This window comes from Schistocerca gregaria, chromosome 7 (assembly GCF_023897955.1).
Source record: "Schistocerca gregaria isolate iqSchGreg1 chromosome 7, iqSchGreg1.2, whole genome shotgun sequence".
Taxonomy (NCBI): domain Eukaryota; kingdom Metazoa; phylum Arthropoda; class Insecta; order Orthoptera; family Acrididae; genus Schistocerca; species Schistocerca gregaria.
In genome coordinates, this window is record NC_064926.1 from 97,300,847 (window position 1) to 97,309,425 (window position 8,579).

Genomic DNA, 8,579 nt, shown 5'->3' on the forward strand with positions numbered 1-8,579 from the left:
CGCACTTCACCGCTACGGGTGTAGCTTTGAATTCGACGGCTGCTACACGCGCGCGCTCGTGTGTGTGTGTGTGTGTGTGTGTGTGTGTGTGTGTTGAGTACAAACCACAAAAATAATTATAACCGAAAATGATGTAATGAATACGCACGGAATACCAGACCTATGACCCCAACCCATTTCATGAGGGTTGTACAAGCGAGTTGTTTCGGGTGAAGTGCATTTTAGACAAAGTAACAACGTCAAATTGCATGACAGACCACCTATTAACTGGAAACATGTGAAAACTTGAGGTTATAAGGCCGACTTGATAATGTGATACGGAAAAAAATGGCTCTGAGCACTATGGGACTCAACTGCTGTGGTCATAAGTCCCCTAGAACTTAGAACTACGTAAACCTAACTAACCTAAGGACATCACCCATATCCATGCCCGAGGCAGGATTCGAACCTGCGACCGTAGCAGTCGCGCGCTTCCGGACAGAGCGCCTAGAACCGCTAGATCACTGCGGCCGGCTGTAATACGGAACAATTATCGTTAGACGCAGTTGTGAGAGCCTAACATTTCTTATCAGTGACGTTCTCCAGTATCGTGCGCCATTTCGAAATGTCTTGTAATCAGTTCTTTTAGTCCTACGTTATAAGCTTTTATAAGAGGTCTTATATCCTTGGTGAGCAGTTTTATGGCCATTAGATCACGGTCTAGGACACCTTTCCGCTTCGTCTCCTAATGTGGCAGACGTCAGAAATGCTATAAAGACGTAGTCCGTCAATTTCCAATGTTAAAAGAACTCAGTTCCTGTTTATAGCGAGCAGTGCAACGGTCGGCAGGTGACGTAATCCGAGCGCGGTCAGAGACAGAGGTGTGAAGCCGGCGTCTGCGCGCGCGCCTGTGACACAACACAAAGGATCCACGCCGCCGGCTGCCAGTGAGAACGGCTATCTGTGGCTGTACGTGCACGCGCAGAACGCGAGCCTACTACGTCAGCCAAGCACGACTATCAGTGCATTGCCTACTCTGCAACTTTTCACACACGATTTTAACGAAAGTATATGGCAAAAGTTATTTCTTTAGCATTTAGCATTTTAGTCCAATACGACAGGTCCACGGTGAACAGCCTTTCTTCTCCTTAATGGCTATAGGTATTACGAAATTTCTAAATTCAGTAATCCACCACACGAAATTCCAATAGCTTGCTTTGAAAAACACGTATTGCTACATGGCAAAAATTTGTTTCTTTAGCATTTTATAGTCCAATACGACAGGTCCACGGTGAACAGCCTTTCTCACTCCTTAATGACCATAGGTATTACGAAATTGCTAAATTCAGTAATCCACCACACGAAATTCCAATAGCTTGCTTTGAAAAATATGTATTGCTATAAGTGTACATTTGGTACAGTATAAGTCACATCGTTCTGTGCATTAAACGTAGCTAACATATTGAATTTCTTTTTAAACTTTGAAGGAAATCTATATCTACCTCCAATCTCAAGAAAATTCATTGTGCGAGGGTAATTCTAAATGAAAGGGACATTTCTTCCCCCCCAAATCCAGAAATTAAAATATATAACTTATTATTCAATATTTTTTGATATCTTCTCTATCTTCCCATCTGTTCGACATTCAGAGTGCAATAGACTTTCTTACACTTTCGTTGTACTCATGTGTCTCTCATTCGTTGACGCTGTCACTCACACTTTTTCAGTTCTTTGGCGTTTCCCAAGTGCTTTCCACAAAGTAGTTCTTCATCTAGGGGAAAAGATGGCAGTCAAATGGTTCAAATGGCTCTGAGCACTATGGGACTTAACCGAGCGGGATGGCGCAGTGGTTAGACACTGGACTCGCATTCGGGAGGACGACGGTTCAATCCCGCGTCTGACCATTTCCGTGATTTCCCTAAATCGCTCCAGGCAAATGCCGGGATGGCTCCTTTCAAAGGCCGACTTCCTACCCCATCCTTCCCTAATCCGATGAGACCGATGACCACGCTGTCTGGTCTCCTTCCCCAAACAAACCAACCAACTATGGGACTTAACTGCTGTGGTCATCAGTTCCCTAGAACTTAGAACTATTTAAACCTGTCCGAGGCAGGATTCAAACCTGCGACCGCAATTGCCGCGCAGTTCCAGACTGTAGCGCCTAGAACCTCTCGGCCACCCCAGTCGACGATGGTAATCACTCAGGGCCGAGTCCGAGCTATAGGTTGTGTTATTACCAGGCGAAACGACAATTGCCTGGCCATAAATATGGATTCTTGCATTGCTCTGATACACATCTGAGTTACAAGATATGAAACCTTAGTTCACATTTTTACATGCATGATAAAGAGTTTTTCTTAAATTAGTGCAACCCTTTGCCACAGGAGTGCTTGATAATTTGCAACTGTCATTACTATTGAAACATCACTAGATACATACAGCCGTAACTCTTCTTTTGTAATACAATGTTCAACATTTACAAAATTACGTTTCCATTTGAGAGTTGTAAAACTCTTTAGTTCTACTCGACGACGGTGACTGCTTCATCTGAGGATAACAACTGGGCAGAATACTTCCGTACTCGGCTCTCTATTGACCTATGTGAGGGAACACTGCTGTGCTGAGAGAGAGGCCGTGTCGCCCGCTGCGCCTCCCATTTGTCGCTACGGGTTCCTGCGAGACGTCGCTAATATCTGTCTATCGATGTGCGTAGCATACGTTGGTACGCTCCCAGATCACAGGACTGTATCACAAGGTCGATTTATCCTACCTCAGTGCATCAGAATGCAGGCGAGGAGTGTTATTGTGAAGAAGCACAATGCAGATGTACAACAACACATGCCGTATGCTTTTGCAAGGCGTGACGTAGTTGGTCACCAGTTACGTCGACCCATTTATGGCCTGCCCACCAGGGGTAAAGTCGATTCCAAAACACTGTGGCCACAACGCTTTACTTTCTCAGATATTATCCGGCTTCTTCGGTTTTGTTGGTGTTGTGTCGGCTACTCTGTGAGTCAGCACTGACAGAAACAAGGAAGGAGAGAAGTTCTGATGGCCGGTGGCAGGAAGCCAAAATCATCTGTACATAACACAGATTAATGGAACGCTTTATTCCTAAAAAGGAAATAAACATAACTTAACTTCTCTTTACGAGGTGAATTGACCTGCTTTCTATGCCTGCTACCTGCATGTACTTTGAGAATCTACAGTGACAAAGAAAATCGTATAGGTATGCGTATTCAGAAACAGACATATGTTAACAGCCAGAATGTGGCGATGCGGTCGGTAAGGCCTATGTACTACAACAAGTTCAATAATGGCTCAAAGGGCTCTGAGCACTATGGGAATTAACTTCTGAGGTCATCAGTCCCCTACAACTTACAACTACTTAAACCTAACTAACCCAAGGACATCACACACATGCATGCCCCAGGCAGGATTCGAACCTGCGACCGTAGCGGTTCCAGACTGTAGCTCCTAGAACCGCTCGGACACTCCGGCTGGCCACAAAAAGTGTCTGGCGCAGTTGTAAGATCGGTTGCTGCTGCTATGATGGCAGATTACCAATATTTAAGTGTGTTATAGTCCGGGCACGAGCGATGGGACACAGCGTTTCAGAGGTATCGATGAAGCGGGGATTTTTCCGTACGACCATTTCACAAGTGTGCCTTGAATATCAGGAATCCGGTAAAACATCAAATCTCCGACATCGCTGCTGCTGGAAAAAGATCATGCAGGAATGAGACTAACGACGACTCGAGACAGTCGTTCAGTGTGACGGAAGTGTAACCCTTCCGCCGGCCGCTGTAGCCGAGCGGTTCTAGACGCTTCAGTCCGGAACTGCGCTGCTGCTACGGTCGCAGGTTCGAATCCTGCCTCTGGTATTTTTTTGTACGCCTTCCACAAACTGCTGCAGATTTCAATGCTGGGTCATCAGCGAGTGTCAGCGTATGAGCCACTCAACAAAACGTCATCGATATGGGCTTTTGGAGCCGAAGGCTCAGTCGCGTACCCTTGAGGACTGTAGGACACAAAGCTTTATGCGTCACCAAGGCCCTTCAGCACCGACATTGGACTGTTGATGACTGGAAATGTGTTGTCTCGTTGCATGAGTATTATTTCAAATTGTATTGAATACATGCACGTACATGGGTATGGAGACAACTTCGTGAATCCATGGACCCTGCACGTCATCAGGGGTCTATTCAACCTGGTAGAGGCTCTGTAATGTGTGGGGCGTGTGCAGATGGAGTTACATGCGATCCTTGATACGTCTACGATTCTGACAGGTGACATATTTGTAAGCATCCTGACTCACCATCTGCGTCCATTCATGTCCATTGTGGATTCCGACGTCGTTGGGCAATTCCAGCAGGACAATGCGACACGTCACGTCCAGAATTGCTATAGAGTTGCTCCAAGAACACTCCTCTGAGTTTAACACTTCCGCTGGCCACCAAACTATCCAGACATGAACATTGAGCATATTTGGGTTGCCATTCAATGTGCTGCTCAGAGGAGATCTCCACCCCTCGCGCTCTTACGGATTTATAGACAGCCCTGCAGGATTCATGGTGTTGCGGCACTTCTGCGTGCTCACGGGGACCCTGCACGATATTATGCAAGTGTACCACTTTTTTTGGCTCTTTGTCGTATTACTACTCGCAGAATGCAGGCCAAGTATCGCCTTCCTATTACTCGGTACTGATGCTCTCGAAGACTACGGCCCAATGGGGCTCGACCAGCCATGGGCGGCTGGTCATGTCAGTGTTGACAGGGGTCGCTTAACTCTGTTTCCCTGGAGGTGTGGCGCTGCTCGTTGTTTCCGTTGGCGCGCGGGTCAGCGCCTTCTTTATGCTGTTCAGAGGCGCTGCACTGGTCGGAGTACAGTTGATGCTTGACGACTGCACAGTCAGAGATTTCAGATGGTGTGATTCGACACAGCAGCGCTTTGTTTCTGGACTTATATGCGAAAATCAGGTGTCGTCACCTATAAGATCATGGTTTAGAAACGCCTCGCCTTCCTTGTCATACGAGGAGAAAAGTCAGGGCAGCTCCCATTTGTTGTTTTTCAGAGCTCATTCATCAAAAGCCAGCAGTGACTCGTGGTACACGCTTCTCTATAGGCCAAATCAGCACTAACACTTTGATAAAGATCTGATCGTGAAAATACAGGAAAGTGCACGTCAGTCCACCAATAGTGAGACGTCTATCCTATGTCGACATGTGTCGACAGTTCTTGATTTGAGTACGTGAGTCATATCTAAAGGTCACATTAACTAGTTTTCATCACGAATATGTGTTTGTCGGCCGTTAACCAATATGCACCAGTTTCGAACTGAACTTCATTGATAGCGAATTTCGATACGACCGATCATTTTTTGTATTCAGAAAAGGTATTACATAAAGACCTTTGAGCTTAACGAGATCTTTATTCGGTCACTCATAAATAAATCGCACGAATAAGCAGTAAACGAATGTTCCTTCTTGCTGTGAGCGTCGTACTGGAGATAATGATTAGGACAGTCTATAACATGGCGGTGGGGTGGAAGAAGGAAAGTGTGGCCCCGGGGAGGGGGAGGGGGGGGGAGGCATTGCGCGGTACATCAGACCAACACGTTCTTTACTTTTAGAATGAAACATATACACAGCACATCCATTTTCTTCATGCGCATAGCAGTACAGCTACAGTGTATTATTTACGGCATTCGTCATATTTGATAAACGTTTCAAAACATCAAACAGAATTTACGGCAAGTAATGACACCCAGAAGGGGTAGTATTTTGCCGCATGATTAATAAGGGAAACTTTCCTATCTGCCGCAATACAGACATTTTTCGATGGAATAGTGTAACTTCGATGGCTTGCTGAAAAGTGAGGCCTCCGGATTTCTTATGCGATAACTGTTGTAACTTTTCAGATGAAACAAGTGTTATTAATATTATATATCTTGGATCTTCATGCCTACATATTAATTTCTCACCACAGTCTCTCTGGCGGCGAACACATTTCTCCCAGCGACAGACCGCTTTATCGATATCGTCACTGCATAACGTTTGATTCTTTTGATGGACCCACAACCTCAGCTCTGCTTGCACCAGTTCAACATTATTGAAGCTAAGTCCTCGAACGTGTTCCTTACGTTTTGGTAAAAGATGAAAATCTGATGGTGTCAAGTCGAGACTGTACGGAGGATGATCGGTGACAGAGTATCCAAGGCCTCGGGTTGCTGCAGATGTCGCAGCGCTCGTGTGTACAGTGGAATTACCAGGCTGAAAGAGAGCGTGCGCCATGTATGGACGAACAGACGTATTTGCGCTACACACCGTCATGTTACACAATACAATTCGGAGCCCTCTAGCGGCAGAGGACTTCAAATACGTAAACATGAATAATAAATGAGTATAATGTTGATAACGTTTTTTACATTTAAAACGTCTTAAGAGGATTCACACAAAAAACTCAGAGCATTACTTTTCAGCACGTACATTAGCATGGTTAGGTAAGGTTAGTGTTTTTTAACGTCCCGTCGACAACGAGGTCATTAGAGACGGAGCGCAAGCTCGGGTTAGGTGTGGATGGGGAAGGAAATCGGCCGTGCCCTTTCGAAGGAACCATTCCGGCATTTGCCTGAAACGCTTTAGGGAAATTAGGATGGCTGGAGACGGGATTGAACCGTCATCCTCCCGAATGCGAGTCCAGTGTGCTAACCACTGCGCCACCTCGCTCGGTATACATTAGCATGTTAGTAATGTAATTTGTGTACACCATACTATGTTTACTGCAGTTTCATTAACTATGTGAATTAGCTCTCTCACAGTAACCAGTCGACACACTGAATCACTGACTTCTTTTTGAAGTGATCCTCATGTTTCTGAGAAATCCACTTTACCCTTTTCTTTTAGACACCCTGCTACAAATGGAGCTCCCATCTCGCTTATAGCTTTCACGCTTCAAATGAAGCTTGTAAGGTGTCAGGCAAATCCAACACCTTACATGAAAACCCTGACATGATAAGCAAATCCAGTAGTATGTCACATAGCCCCGAATAAATCGTGACATTAAATTAACCAAAGTAATACGAGTAACGAGTGAGCAAATGGAATGCCACAGACTAACACAAGACTGCCTAAATGCATATCGTACCTTCCCACCGTGAGACAGACGCAGTTCCGAGGGGAGAAACGAGAACAGAAGCCGAGAGCAGAACCGTGTTAAGCTAGAAGGCCCTACCATAAGGGAGGGGCTGGACACCCACGCCGCCAGCCTACCTGTACGACTACATAACCTGCTCGTTTTAGCGTGAGGCTTTTTCGCTTCTCTGTTACGTAAAGGACCACTCCCCAGCCCATGTTAAAAGCCTAAAAGCTAGAGCCATCCAGAAAAACAGTATAGATCTTACGATAACACAAAAAGGGCCACTACCACCCGCAAGTTTTAGTGTGAGACTTTTTCGTGTCTCAGGTACGTCAAGGACCACCCCCTAGCCCATGTTAAAAGATAGAACCCTCCAGAAGAACAGTATAGATCTTACGATAACGCTAAAAGGACCACACCACCCGCACGTTTTAGCGTGAGACTTTTTAGCGTCTCTGTTACGTTGCAAACTTGAAAAACATTGCCCCACCACGAAAAGTATAACGTTTCTCATTGGATAGACAGAATTTTTGTAGGCGGAGCTTAAGGTTAACATTGAGACCCTGATTGGTCAGATGAAAACATAGCCAGATAGTTTTTTTTAAACTAACTTCGGTAAATTGTAGTAAGGAAGTTAAGAAAGAGTGAGTTCCGAGACGGCGAGCTGGATGGCTGGTGCGCCGACCGCTGTCGCCCTGACGCTGCCTAAACACCGACAAGGTGTAAGTAGGCTGTTTAGGTTTTTTTATTGGTAACGCCGCCGCCACGTAGGGCTCTCTATAAAAATCACTGGCTGTGCCGTGTGCAGTCTGTGGCTGGTTTGCATTGTTGTCTGCCATTGTAGTGTTGGGCAGCGGCAGCTGGATGCTAACAGCGCGTAGCGTTGCGCAGTTGGAGGTGAGCCGCCAGCAGTGGTGGACGTGGGGAGAGAGATGGCGGAGTTATGAAATTTGTAAGAATTGGTGTCACGAACTGATATATATATATATATTATGACTATTAAGGTAAATACATTGTTTGTTCTGTATTAAAATCTTTCATTTGCTAACTATGCCTATCAGTAGTTAGTGCCTTCAGTAGTTTGAATCTTTTATTTAGCTGGCAGTAGTGGCGCTCGCTGTATTGCAGTAGCTTGAGTAACGAAGATTTTTGTGAGGTAAGTGATTTGTGAAACGTATAGGTTATTGTTAGTCAGGGCCATTCTTTCGTAGGGATTTTTGAAACATTGCGTTGCGCTAAAATTACTGTGTGTCAGTTTAAGCACAGTCGTGTAAAATTTTTCTAAGGGGACGTTTCATAAAGGTAATGAACGCACGCGATGCCGCATTTTTGAGCGCATAAGGCTTCATTCAGAACTGCAGAAGACTCATCTGTTGCACCCCCTTTTTGCGTAATACTAGTGTCGATCGTTAATAAAAACTCATGGTGTTCACATTTGCCACTTGAAGAAAAGATATGAAAC